The sequence below is a fragment of the Ursus maritimus genome (assembly GCF_017311325.1).
Source record: "Ursus maritimus isolate PB19 chromosome X unlocalized genomic scaffold, ASM1731132v1 scaffold_X1, whole genome shotgun sequence".
Classification (NCBI taxonomy): Eukaryota; Metazoa; Chordata; class Mammalia; order Carnivora; family Ursidae; genus Ursus; species Ursus maritimus.
This window is the reverse complement of record NW_024423319.1, coordinates 32,919,095-32,934,504: the sequence shown is the minus strand read 5'-3', so window position 1 is coordinate 32,934,504 and position 15,410 is coordinate 32,919,095. Positions and strand designations below refer to the sequence as shown.

At 37.4% G+C, this 15,410-nt stretch overlaps 1 pseudogene; it reads right to left on the bottom strand.

Annotated features, from left to right (window-relative positions):
• Nucleotides 1-13,881: 13,881 nt before the first annotated feature.
• On the bottom strand, nt 13,882-14,848 carry LOC121105714 (annotated as a pseudogene).
• Nucleotides 14,849-15,410: the final 562 nt, after the last annotated feature.

Below are 15,410 nucleotides of genomic sequence, written 5' to 3'. Positions count from 1 at the left end.
TTAGATGCCAAATTGTCTATTGGCATAGGTTGCTAGGTAACAAAATAGACAGAAAAATGGGACATTCAGTTGTTTTGGGAATGATTTCAAGAGTAAAGAGTGTTATGAATTATATCGGGAAATAGTTCATGTAATATTCCAAATAAGAAGATGACACTTTGGACAAATCACAGTGACTTAATTTTAGTTTAATAGCAATTTTTTGTCTTCTCCCTGATTTCACCACTATGTAAAAATAATAAAGATATACTATTCTAGATAGTTTAAGACTTTAATTTATGAAGGTTTAGAATATTTAAATTTCCTCTTTTGTTTTATAGGTCAAATAAATTGTCAGCATTGTTTCCACAAGCAGTTTTAAATTACTAAAATGCAAAATTTTGTGAACTAAATGAATTTGCAATAATGGGTATATTAAAGAGCTTAGTCTTGTGAATTTTTATAATGCTAAAATCATAAAGTCTTAATGTGTTGGCTTAAATTCTAAGTTCCACGTCTTTAGTTAACTTTATGTCCTTAAATTCATATTGAATTGAGTTAATTAGTAAATATTCTGTGGCTATCTGGACAATTTCTAAGCAAGAAAAGTATATAATGCATTGGTCACTACACAGAATTTTTCATTTACTCTTGTCCCTTATTTCTGTAATAGCTCTAAGTTGATAGGATAAATAGTCTTTGGATAGTTTTAAAATATATGCTTATTATAACTTGAAAATTTTCTAAGTAATATGAAATGTATGATGGTGAAAAAAAGGGCCAGGCAGTTCTTCACTTCCTGGCTTCTAGTTTTCTCTGTAAGGAAAGAAATTTTAATGGTTGGTTCTGGTAGAGATAAATGGTTGAGTTTAGACTAGGTCCAATAGTCAGAAATGAATACATATGAGATAATGTATATAATTCATCAGAAAAATTATTACCGTTTTATTAAGATAATAAATTCAACATACCCTATACATTGTCTTATTTAATATACTTATAAAGTTAATTATATTTTAAAAATAAGATGGAAAGATTCACATTATCATATAACTATACATTTATATATGTATAAACACATTCATATAAAGTTGTGTTAGGATTAGAAATAAAGGTGGTTTATGACTCCTTTACTAGAAATTATTACATTAAAATATACAGAAAATAAAATCAAATTTTGAGTTTTTAATCTATTCAAAGACCATCTTACTGGGTACACAGAGAACAGGTTACTTTTTATTATTGAAATATTTTGTAAACTCCCTGTGTTTCTGGCCTAAAATTAAATCATCTTTTTAAAAAGTTAAGTTCCTAATAATTATTATTGCTTATTGCTATGCTTTCAAAATATTAGCTACAAATGTTTCAAAATTTGTACATCTTGGTCATTGGCAGGAATGCACTTTTTCAATTATAAAATGCTGTTTCAATGGTCTCTGCTGCAAATTAATTTAATTTAATCATCATATATCTGTATTTCTTTACTACTTCTCTCCCCTTGTGAGAATTTTACTTTTTACATTAGCACAAATAAAAATTCACTCTATTCCCCTCCCTCAAAAAATCTTGCTTTGTGCTATGAAACGTTTCTGACAAATCTGTTATTTTTGTGAACAATTGTGGATAAAAGGAAAAATTTGCATTTTCCTGTCAGTGCCTTTTCCTATTTATATATGCAGAAGAGAAAGGTGCCTTCCAGGTCTTTCTGCTAATGACTATTCCTTCTTTGGGCCCCTAACAACATGAGTTCAACGTGAAGACATTGTGTAGAACACATGTTTTCCCAAGTACCCATTCTTTTATAAATCAGTGTAGTCAATGAAGACCTCATCCTTTTGGTTATTGTTTAGGTACTGTGACTATCAGAAACTTTGCAAAACGTGAAATATTATTGATTTGCTGAATCTTATGAAATGTGAAAGATTATTCAGATTTTAGTAATACTATTAATTCTTAATTTTTTAAAAGATTTTATTTATTTATTTGAGAGAGAGAGTGAGAGAGAGCTAGAGCACAAGTGGCGGGCGGGGTGGAGGAGCCAACGGAGAAGCAGACTCTCTGCTGAGCCCGTGGCTCTCTATCTGGGACTCTGGGATCGTGACCTAAGCTGAAGGCAGACGCCCACCCAGGTGCCCCATAAGAGTATTAATTTTTCAGTATCTCAGAAAGGATGTGTTTGATATTATGAAGTGTGTTGGTGGGCATTAGACACAGGTAGGTCATTGGCATTGATGGAGATCCAGTACACAGATACAGTTTCAGGAATTGGATACCTGCCTCTTGGTGCAACAGGAAAAATTAAGCCCTTTAGGAGGGTACAAGTCAAGCAAGTGTGGTTTAGAAGGATGGTTGAGTGGTGAGAGGTTACAGGTGTGTGTGTGGGGGGGGTAGCTCAAATTATCGAGAATCAAGGAAAGGCAGTACTCTTCTTATTTAATTGCCATTAACAAACTAAACTTGTGCGGTCCTATAAGTGCTGTTTGGTAAAGCTACATGGGTCAGACAGGAGTTACAGAGGCCTGTCTTATTGCTGCAAAATGACGGAAAAATATGTTTTGCCCTTGATTTCCCATCAGAACTAGGCTTATCTTCTATGCTTACAGAATGTGGTTTTAAAGTCCGTGGGCTGGTCCTTTGTCACTTCATTTTTTACACAGGACAAGATGAATCTCCCTACTAATGAGCTGAAATTCTTAGGGGCGGAACTTGTGAGAGCTTTTATTTACTCCACATTTTAAAGATAAAACTTAAAATACTTCTCCCTCCTGAGACTTTATTTTTTATTTTTTCAAAAAGATTTTTTTTTATTTATTTGAGAGAGAGACAGAGAGATGGCTAGAGAGAGTATGAGCAGGGGGAGAGGGAGAAGTAGGCTCCCTGCTGAGCAAGGAGCCGCATGACATGGGGCTCGATCCCAGGACCCTGAGATCATGACCTGAGCCGAAGGCAGAAGCTTAATTGACTGAGCCACCCAAATGCCCTGTGAGATTTTAATTTATGCCAAGATGTACATGACATCAATTTTTTAAATACCTGGATTACCTTAGTTATTTGATGGGGTTCTGCTGGTGGAACGGGGTAAAATGAGAAAATAGGTTTACTAGAGTTGTATGAGGGTAGGGAGTAGGATAGAATCAGGGAAAAAAAAGGATCATCATGCATAAATTTTACTACAATTTTCCTCAAGTCCTGACATATACATCATATAATATTAAACTTGAAAATACCAGATTCTTCAGCCATTTGGATATTATTATGAAATATTTGTGGGCAACTTGGTGAGTGTTTCCAAGGCTGGTGTTTGAATAGATGTGATTTTTACATTATAGTGGGAGCACTGACAGTGCTTTCTATGGTGATGGAAGTTAGATAAGTGTATTTTGTTACATAGACAATTTAGTCGTGGAAACACTTTGCTATCTCTAGTAATCTGGATAGAAAGGTAATGCTCTTACATTTGTTTGTCATTTCTATGATTTCCAAAACATCTTCATTTACATGATTTCATTTAATCCCTCCCAACAATCCTGTGTGGTAGGTGTGACAAGTGTAATTCCCATTTTAAGGCAGAGGAAGTTGGTATGAATTAATTGCTTTGCTTAAGGTGTCAGAATTAGGGGCATCTGGGTGGCTCAGTTGGTTAAGTGGCTGACTTCTGCTCAGGTCGTGCTCCTGGGGTTCTGGGATCGAGCCCCAGCATGGAGCCCCACATCTGGCCCTCTGCTCAGCACAGGAGTCTGCTTCTCTCTCTCCTTCTGCCCCTCCCCCAACTTGTGCTCTCTCTCACTCACTCTCTCTCTGAAAGAAAAATAAGTAAAATTAAAAAAAAAAAGTTCTCAAAATAAGTAAACTGAAAACCAGGCCTCTTAATCTGGGGTCCTCTCATCATACTGCCTCAATATGTTTATCCCCAAATAGAGAAGAATCACAAGTTAGATAGTCTATGGTATTAATTTTCTGTGCCTGTGTTGAAAAGATGAATAAATGGAGATGTCTTGGCAGCAGTTTACATATATACATATTAAATCTGTCTGTGTTCACCATCAGGTCCATTGACAAGCAACCCATCATTTCTCTAGCTGTGAAATTGACAGAGGGGATATCAAATGATATTAAGATATTGTTGTTGTAATTGAAGTGTTTGCCCCTTTTAGTTGTGCTATGGAGGTTCTGCCATTGCTCGGGAGCTTCTCTTGGGTTATGCTACCATATTTAACCACGTCCATAACAATGTCATGCATCTTCAGCTCAAAGTATGGTAGCTTCTGGTGTCTGGAAGATGTGAGCCCATTTCTATTTGATTTTGAAGGAAGAGTAGTAGGCGTGTAGAATTAAACCTGCGTTTTCTCAGAGTAATCCTTTGCACATAAAAGGACGCCCTATTTTCAACCCGTGTTTTCAAGGAAACCGTCCTGAACAAATGAGTCAACATAACCACAAAAGTAAGGTAATTGGCATCCAGAAAATATTACAATATTTTTCATTCTGTAACAATAAAATTTACCCTAGGTTTATACAATGTATCTTTAACACATTCAATGGAAATTTAATGCAAATGTTTTTGAATAATGTGGTAAAAGTTGTGCAAACAATCGTTATAAAGCAACTTGTCATAATGCTTGATGGTGTCATAGTCTGACATTTTTTACCCAATACTCTTTTTTCTTTCATTTAGGTTTAGATTCAGGTGTAGCTAAGATGCAAAATAATAACTTAACAAAAAAAAAAAAGTTGATTAAGAGACAGGCAGTCCAGCATGAGTAGGGGAGATTCATAAATGTATTGAGAACACTAAATTTGTTATATTTATTGATTCGTCATCTTCAACATATATGTTCTAAGTTCCAAGATGGTTGCCGAACGGTCCTTGCTTACCAGGCTGGTGGAAAAGGTGAAGAAGGACGTGCGTCCTCTCTTTTAAAGACATTTCCTGGAAGTTACATATGTTCCTACCACTTTCATTTTACTGGCCAGAATGTAGATACATGGCCAAATCTAGCCGCAGAGGAGGCTAAGAAATATAGTGTTTATGCTGGGTACCAATATGCCCAACCAAAATTTATGATCGTGTTACTAAGAAGGAGAGGGAGAAGAGTTATCAAAGGATGTCTATCAGTCTCTGTAACACCTGCTAGAAGAGGGGATTGAGATTTTGTTTCAGGGTACCAACCCATCCTTGCACCCATAAGCCCTAGGTGAACTCCATCATTTGCAAGGACTTGGCCGATATTTGAAGATGAGGGAAAATGAGGGGGAGAATAGCAATCTGACTTGTTCAGAAAACCACCCATCTACGTCTTCCACTCTGCCTTAGTTGAAATTCTCTAAAAATGGTTCTTCCCTCCCTATTGCTGTTTTCCTGGAACAAGGCCAGACTCGATCACACCCGTTCAAGGCCAGGTGACTGGAACTACTGCGTTAACCATTTTGATTTTGATTTTCTTCCTATTAATTTATATAATTCTGTGCTGACTGCTCTAGAAACGGAACATTCATTTTATGAAATTAAATTAAGACATACTTTAGAGAAACTACTTTAAACTGATACAAAAATGAACTAAGAAGCAGGTTGAATTTGTCCTTTCTGATCATGCATTCTGTAGTCACACATTTCATCAACAGAGGGCATTGTAGGTTTATTTCATTTTTTGGTTGCTCTATACTGTTCAATCACAGCTTCCTTTCATTTCGAATTTTACCATATATCCAGAGTCAAATAAATAAGTGGTATGTTGTATTTGTGAAATATACCACAGATCATTGATCTACGACACCGTAATCTAGAAATCACTACATGAAAATTACCATACTGTTTTGCTGAGGTCATGCTCTTTAAAATTAATCATATTTGAGTTAACGTTATCAGACCATATTTCTTCTCTTTGTTTTAAAAGAAAGGGAATAAAAACTGTATATATTATGATCAATCCCAACCTGAAACATTTTTTGCTCCTCTACCCCCATATCACCCCTGATGCTGTAATATAGGCAAAAGAAAACGATTAGATCATCCGAGCAATGGTGCTTAAATTTGATATTTTATTTTCAGTGACATAGTTTTATTTTAAGTGACATTTAGGGCTTATTTTAAGTGACCTTTAGATCTGTAATGTGTTCTGGAAAGTATTAAGGGATTTGGAAGAGAAATTGCTTTTAGCTTTTTTACTAAGAGAATGAGCTACATGTCCATCTCAAATTGAGACTAACAATTCGTTATGTCTATCCCTGAAACTGAAATGCCAGCTTGAAAATTTTCTTAAAATATAATTTACAGCCTTGTTAAAACTTGTAATATTGGAAAATTTTAGAAAATTTTAATAATTGTTCTTAATACCAGTGAGGAATTCAAGCACAATACATGATCTTTCTAGTAACACCTATACGTTGCTTGTCTAAAATAAACTAGTTTTTTTTGGGGGGGGTGTGTTTATGTGTGTGCATGTGTGTGTTAAGTGATACACTAAAAAAGCTTTATTGAGCAAAATACAGAATAATTCAGAAAGAAGGAAACCTTCCAAACCATACTACAAAAGGTCTGAGGATACTATCCATTACATTTATTCAACAAATATTTACCGAATACCTGCGCTATGGTAGGAACTGCTCTAGATAGTAGAAATATAGTAGTGAACAAGAGAGAAAAATTCCTCTCTGTGGCTTATATTCTATTGAGAAGCTCTATTTAAATTCCCAGACTGATTATTTATGGCTTTTTTTCATATTTTCATGGAATATGTAATTAGCCAGTAATTATTTCTAAAAAATCACACCATGGTTAAAGGAGAAGGGCTCCTGAACACGTTTTTTGAAGTTAACCTGACCCTGATACAAAACTGTACCAAAGATAACACATAGAAATTAAAGACTGATTCTTGGGGTGTCTGGGTGGCTCAGTTGGTTAAGCATCTGCCTTTGGCTCAGGTCATGATCCCAGGGTCCTGGGATCGAGCCCCACGTTGGGCTCCCTGCTTATCAGGGGAATCCGCTTCTCCCTCTTCCTTTCCCTCTGCCCCTGCTCGTGTACTCTCCCTCGCTCACTCTCTCAAATAAATAAAATCTTTAAAAAAAAATAAAAAAGACTGATTCTTTTAAAATTAAAAAAAACTAACATTAAGCATTAAGCCAATAAAATATGGCCAGTATTAAAAAGAAAATACTATCACCAAGTACAATTTATTCCAGAATGTCAACCTGACAACATTAGGAAATCTCTTACTATATCATACCCAGAGGTATTTCTTTTCAAAAGAAAACTGAGTTACTAGACTATCTCAATACATGGCCAAAAGGGACATTTGCTACATTTCAACACCCATTTCTGGATTAACGAAGCTAAGCATTATTTCTTTAAAAGCCTACGCATTAAAGAATAGGTTCTTAATATTATGATACTGAGATGAAAACAGTAACATCATCAGAGACAGGGACACGCTGGAGACATTATAATCAAAATTAAGAACAAGGCAAGCATGCTTCATAGTTACAGTTATTTAATAATGGCAGATAAATTCCAGCCAATGCAACAAGAAATATCTGCGTAGAAAATCTAAAAGGTTATGCATTAAAAATCTTAGAACTAACGGGAGAGTTTAGTCAAATGCCCAAATACAAAGGAAATGAACAAACTCAAGAGCTTTCTTAAATATTGATAATAACTAGTTAGAAAATATAGCAGGGAAACAAGATCACTTAAAATGGCAACATCATGTACAAAATACCCAGAAACAAACAATTAAAAATTGGCTGAAGAAAACGACAAAACTTTACTGGGAGAGATACAAGATTTACATAAACGTCGAAGAATAACATGTTCCTGGATAGGAAGACTAAACAATATAAACATGCCAAGTTTTCCAAAATTCAGATGTAAGTTTATTGTAATTCAGATCAAAATCCCAGTGGGATTTTTGAAACTTGAGAAAATGATTTTAACACTCATCTGGAAGTTTTAAAACATGAGACAGCCAAGAAATTTTTGAACAACGAAAATAAAGAGAAGATACTTGCTTATGTAAAAATGTATCAAAGAAACACTTTAACCCCAGTGTGGTGTTAGAACAGGAATATATAGACAATGGAAAGAGACTAGAAAACTCCAAAGAAAGATGAATATTCTAATGGAAATTAATAGAGACATAAAAAAGAAGTGAAATAATTGACCAAAAAAAAAAATAATGCCCAACCTAATTAGCAATCAAAGAAATGAAAATTACAATGAGGTGTATATATTTGACTAGTATTGTTAAGATACTAATTCCCTGTGATGAGTGTGGATACTCATTTTACTGATAGGACTGCAAATTAACCCAAATATTCTCAAAGGCAATATAGCAAAATAGGTATCAAAAGCCTTAAAGTATTAATCTCCAAGTAATTCCACATCAGAAATCTATCTTAAGAAACTATCCAGCAATGGGGCCAAAGATGCAGATCAGAAAGGGCCATTTCTGGGGCCACTGGGCGACTCAGTCGTTAAGCGTCTGCCTTCAGCTCGGGTCAGGATCCCAGGGTCCTGAGATCGAGCCCCATGTGGGGCTCCCTGCTCATTGGGGAGCCTGCTTCTCCCTCTCCTGCTTCTCCTGCTTGTGTTCTCTCTCTCGCTGTCTCTCTCTGTCAAATAAATAAATAAAATCTTTAAAAAAAAAAAGAAAGCCATTTCTTGTTTATATAAGTAGTGAAAAACTGGAAGGTATTGAAATGGCTATATACCAAATGCTCAAATGCTTACTAGATGATGTTAGATGAAGAAATTAGCATGTAAAACTTCATGATCCCAATTTACCACACACACACACACACACACACACACACACACACACACATACTACGGAGAATAAGAACACAAGGGAGAAGCACAGAGACTCTAAGAAATGTGTTACAAGTTTAATGATGGCAAACTCTGGGGTGGGATTAGGAGAGGTTTTATGTTCTTTCCAACAATCTGGGTGCTAAGAATCCACCATCCACCTTCACCGATATTAAGATTTTGCCATATCTGCTTGAGTTTTTTTTAAAAAATAAAACTTATAGATGCAGTTGAAGCCCACTTTTTACTCTGAACCTATCCCAATATGCCTTCCCTGCCTGGAAAAACCACCATTAGTTTCCTCCATGTCTTATTTTATGTTAATACAGCAAGATGTTTCCATAAACCATTTACATTATATTACTGTTGTGAAAATTAATACAGGAAATCTAATTCAAAATGTAGTTGGGAAGCCATGAAGGAAGGTTTCTCACTCCCACTCCTCACAGCTTTCTTTCCATACCCAGCAGGAAGAATGATTATTCTCCTTGCTTAGCAACAACCTAGCCAATGAGAAACCACCACTACCCTGAACTTTCCATCTCCTCCAGTGAGCTTTTGTTCAAAATAACCCTTCTCAACTTCCTCCTTTCCTCTATAAAAGCATGCTCTGCTCCTTAGTTCTTTGAACTTGACTATGATTTGCCTTAATTTGCATGTCCGGGACAGCAATTCCTGTTATTTCCAAATAAACTCATTTTTACGGATTCAATAACTGGTTATTTTATTTTTAAGTTGGATCTTGGTCATGTGAGGTTTTTAAATTTATAAGCATTTTACTATTATATATGAATTCTTTTGGAACTTGTTTTATCATTCGTTTTGTTTTGAGAGGTATCTATATTGGCCTTGTTCATTCATTTTACTGCTGAGTAGAATTCCATTACGTAAATAAAGTTCTTTCCAAAATTGTTTTAACAACTGGACTCCAACTGCACAGCATTTGAGAAAACCTGTTTTTCTATATCCTTGCCTAAATTTGCACTGCCAGATTTAAAGTTTCATCAATTTGTTGGGTGGGAAAGATATTTATTTAAATGTATATTTCTTCAATTATTATTGAGATCAAACATCCTTTCATATGTTTATTGACTATTCGTATTTATCCTCTGCGAAATGCTTGTCCATATTCTTTGACCACCTTTTAACTGCTTAAAAAAAACCCAAATATATAGGAGCTCTTTATGGATTCTTGATCTCCAATGTGTTTTTGGTTTATATGTATTGGAAATGTCTTCTCCCAGTCATATCTTCTAGTTTAACCTTGTCTTTTGTGATACAGAAAAATTTAAATTATTACATACTCAAACTTTCATCTCTTACTTTGTAGTTTGAGCTTTGGGTTTCTGTGTTAAAAAGCCTTTGACATTTCCAAATCATAAAGATAGTCTCCTGTATTTTGTCTAAAAGTTTTATTTCACATTAGGACTTTAAAACCATCTGGAATTGATTTTTATTATTATGTGATGTAGGGATCCGATTTTATTTTTCTTCGTATATATATACTCAATTGATCCAATGCCATTTATTGAAAAGGTTGTGCTCTCGTAACTAATTCTAATGTCATCTCTGTTATATGCTAAATTTTCACGTACATACAAATGTATGCATGTACATTTGGCTTCATTCCATTTCATTAGCCTAATTGCTTTATTTTGCCAATATCACACTGTTTTAATTACTATAACTGTATAGTAAGCTCCTATATGTATTATTTTTGTGATTATTTAGTTATAGTTATATAATCATTTTCCTTATGATTTGTTTGACTCATCTATTTAGAAAAGAATTAAATTCTTTTTTTTTTTACAAATCTGATTTTTAAATATTTTGTGCTTTCATCATGGTTCTTTATTTTTATGATCTCTATAATCATTTTATTTTTTTTAGAAAATTTATATATTTATTTTAGAGAGAGAGAGAGAACGAGTGGGGGGAGGGACAGAGGGAGAAGGAGAGAATCCTCAAGCAGGCTCCCTGCTGAGCACAGAGCACAACGTGGGGCTCCATCCCAGGACTCCGAGACCATGACTTGAGCCGAAATCAAGAGCTGGACGCTTGACTGACTGAGCCATCCAGGCGCCCCTAATCTCCATAATCATTTTAGATATTTATAGTCTCTTTCCTATTGTTCTATTACCACATTGTATTCAGAGAACGTGGTCTGAATGAAATTAGTCCTTGAGCATAAATTTTTTTTTATGGCGTAGCAATTTTTAGAGGAAACTTTTAATTTTAGAATAGCTCTACATTTACAGAGAAACTGAAAAGATAGTAGAGGGAGTTTTCATATAATCTGACCTCTATTATGAACATTAGTATGGTCAATCTGCCACAATTAATGAACTAATATTTGTACATTATTTTAAACTGAAGTCTGTACTTTATTCAGATTCCTCAGTTTTTTGAAATCTAATGTCCTTTTTCTATTTCAGGATCTCATCCAGGAAATCATGATACATTTAGCCTTAGGCTCTGGTAGACAGTGTGATATTTTGTAGAATGTCCCTCGATTGAGGATTCTACTGGTGTCCTTATTTTATTATTCGGAGTGAAGTGTAGAGCCCTTACCTCCTTTTATGCCTCATTTGCCTCCCCCTTTTATAATATAGTTGTCCTAAATATTTCTTCTGTATACATTTAAACCACACCAGTGTTATATACTTTTTTAAAACCAGCAAATATAATTTAGAAAACTCAGACAGAGAAACACGTATAGTATTTACCCATATTTTTGCTTGCCACGTTCTTTCTTCTTTCTTGATGCTTCAAGGTTCTTTCTTTTATCGTTTCCCTTTTGTTTAGAGAACTTCTTCTGGCCATTCTTTTAGACCATGTTTCTGGCAATGAATTCTCTTCATTTTTCTTTCATCTGAGAATGCCTTATTTTCTCTTTATTCCTGAAGGGTACTTTTGCTGGGTATACATTTATGGGGTGCCATTTTTTTTCCTTTTAGATAATTCTAACATCTCTTTCATCTCGACCTTGGCGTCTAATGATTGTCTTTTCTCATTCTGTTTGAGATCATTCTAATGCTTAGTATGATGAAGGATTTTCTATTGAAAGCTGGGCATTTTCATATTATCTTATGAGGCTCTGGATCTTATTGAAATCTTAGTATGTTTTTTGTTGACTTTCTCTTTTTTCTGACACTACTCTGGCAGGGGAAGAGGAAGTGCTGCCTCATTACTGTAAGGCGGAGTAAAAGTAAAGGTTCCCAGCTTGGTTTCCACTGACACCGGCACTGGAGTGGGGTGCACTCATTTCTGTTGGATAGGATTGAACTTGCAGCCTTGTGGTTTCCACTGACACCATGGGGTAGGGTCCCTTCATTTCCTTTACAAAATGGTAAAAGTCCTGACTCTCCAAGAGGCCTCCTCTTACACAACTCCAGCAGGGAGGGAGCGCAATGCCTCCTTGATGGTGCGTGGAGCGTAAGCTCAGTCTCCCCACGTGGTGGGGGGGGGTGCCCTCTGACACCATGGAGGTGGGATTCATTAACAGGCAGTGGGGATAAAAGTCCCTGTTTTTAATGTGGCTTTGTCTGAACCGCCTAAGCAGTGGTGTCAGAGAACCTTGTTACAGCTTTGTGAGAGTGAGTGTCTAGGTTCCCCCTTCAGCCTTTGCTCTCATGGGTGGGAGTCAGGTTACAGTTTCTTCCGTGGTGTCTGAGTGCGGTAGACTGGTTGTTGTCTAAAAGGTTCTTGTCTTATTAAGCTCCCCCCTTCCTGGTTCTTCGGCTAGAGACGATAAGTCTCACTGAAGCTTTTTTGTCTGCTTCATATTCACGGAATGGAGATATATCTATTTCTATGTTTCTCTATCATGTATCTATCTTTCCGTTTGGGAACTCACCAGTGTATCATTCCTTGGTCCCCAAAGTCCATAATTGACTTGCTTGCTTTTCTGCCTTCCAGTTTGTTTTATATATATAATGTCCGGCATTTTCAATTGTACTTAGCAGGGGGAATAGGGAAAATCCATCTCTGTCTTCCTGGAAGTGGAAGCCCCAACTTGTTTTTAAACTTGCCTGAAGTGCTCCTTGTAGTATACTTTTGACAAGTGATGCCTCACAAGCTTTCCTCACATAGGTGTCCACTTCTTTGTTCACCACTGCCCTTTCACATTTCCATTACTTCCTTCAAGGTTCAGCCTTTTTCTCATTTTAGGATGATCTTTAGTCCCACCTTCAGTAAGCATTCGTGAGTGGTAAACTCATTCAGTGTTTGTCTGAAAATATCTTTTTTCACCTTCACTCTTGAATATTTAGCAGCCTTAGGCGGGCAGTTATTTTCCCTCAGCTGTTGGATGATGGATGTCCACTGTCTTCTGGCCGGTGCTGTTGATATGAGATCTATTGTCTGTATGGTTGCCATTTTGTTGGGGGAATATATACTTCCTCGGATTATTTGTAAACTTTTCTTTGCATTTGCTACTCTACAGTTTTCCTACCTTGTTTCCACATACCACTTTAATTTGTTTTATCTCCGTTGGAGCTTCGCTTTTTCGATTTGAGTACTCATGTCTTCCTTAAATTCTCCCCTCTTTTTTTTTAAAGATTTTATTTATTTATTTGACAGAGAGAGACAGCCAGCGAGAGAGGGAACACAAGCAGGGGGAGTGGGAGAGGAAGAAGCAGGCTCATAGCGGAGGAGCCTGATGTGGGACTCGATCCCATAATGCCGGGATCACGCCCTGAGCCGAAGGCAGACGCCTAACCACTGTGCCACCCAGGCGCCCCAAATTCTCCCCTCTTTTCACCACTGTTTCTCCCTACTTCCTGTCTTCTTCTTTTGGAACGCTTGTTAGATATGTCATTCAGAGGGCCCTTACATCACCATAATACTACTAACTTACTTATCATTCTGGTTTTGAGTTCTTTTTTTTGCCTGGACACAGTATGCTTTGTTGATGGCACACGACAAGGTAGGGCTCCCCCAGTCCCTCCCTTTCTTCAGGGAGGCTGGGATGCAAACTGTGTAAAGGTCAGGAGATTCTCAGTGTGTTGGGAGAGGAGTTGAGGCAAGGACTCTCTGGCAGCTAAGGGCCTCTCTCTTCCTCTTGCTCTTGCTGCACCTGGTGGTCCAGGGGGCTCTTACTCCTTGGAGGCCATGTAGACCGTAAGGTCCACCACCTGGTTACTGTAGCCAAGTTCATTGTCATACCAGGAAATGTGCTTGACAAAGTGGTCATTGAAGGCAATGCCAGCCCCAACAATGAACGTGGAAGAGTGGGTGTCCCTGTTACAGCTGCAGGAGACAAGCTGGTCCTCAGTGTGGCCCAGGATGTCCGTGAGGGGGCCTCTAATGCCTGCTTTACCACCTTCTTGATGTCATCTTATTTGGCAGCTTTCTCCAGGCAGCAGGTCAGATCCATGACTGACACTTTGGGGGTGGGGACACGGAAGGCCATGCCAGTAAGCTTCCCATTCAGCTCAGCGACGACCCTGCCTGAAGCCTTGGCAGCACCAGTAGAAGCAGGGATGATGTCCTGGGAGGCCCCTCAGATATCATGACACAGCCTCCCAGAGGGACCATCCACGGTCTTCTGTATGGCAGTGGTGGCATGGACTGTGGCCCATGATGCTAAAGTTGTCATGGATGACCTTGGTCAGAGGGGCCAAGCAGTTGGTTCAGGAGGCATTGCTGACAATCTCAAAGGAGTCGTCATACTTCTCATGGTTCACGTCCCTCACAAACATGGGGGAATCAGCAGAAAGAGCAGAGATGATGACCATCTTGGCCCCACCCTTCAAGTGAGCCCCAGTCTTCTCCATGGTGGTAAAGACCCCAGTGGACTCCACAACGTATTCAGCACCAGCATCACTCCATTTGATGTTGGTGGGATCTCACTCCTGGAAGATGGAAATGGGCTTTTCATTGATGACAAGTTTCTCATTCTCAGCCTTGACTGTGCCATTGAATTTGTTGTGGGTGGAATCATACTGGAACACGTAGACCACATAGTTGAGGTCAATGAAGGGTCATTGATGGTGACAGTATTCATTTTGCCAGAGTTAAAAGCCCAATACAGCCAAATCTGTTTACTCTGGCTTTCACCATGGTGTCTTGGGGACATGGCTGACACTGCATCAGAAAATGGGGCTGTCTATTGAACAGGGAGGAGCCAAGAGCTTGAGTTCTTTTTAGACTTCTCTCAGCTGGGGAATTTTCTCTCAAGATTCATCATGATTATTAAAATAGCTATGAGGCACCTGAGTAGCTCAGTCAGTTAAGTGTCTGCTTTTGGCTCAGGTCGTGACCCCACGGTCCTGGGTTCAACCCCCATGTTGGTCTCCTTGCTCAGCAGGGAGCCTGCTTCTCTCTCTCTCCGTCTGCCCCTTTCTCCTACTTGTGCTCTCTCTCAAAGAGATAAAAAAAATCTTTTAAAAAATAGCTATATTTTATTCAGTATTTATATGTCCTTAGAGCAGAGTTTGGTGTTAGGTCAGTTTGCCACATTGATAAAAATACTATATACATTACTTTTTATAGTTTAAGAGGCCACTGTTCTAATGTATTCCAAATAACACTGATTCTGTGCAACAGTATGAGAGTATGTTTGGCAGGCTTTTCTACTTGCCTTCATGATCGTTTACTAGGAGATGTGTTCGTTTTAGCATTC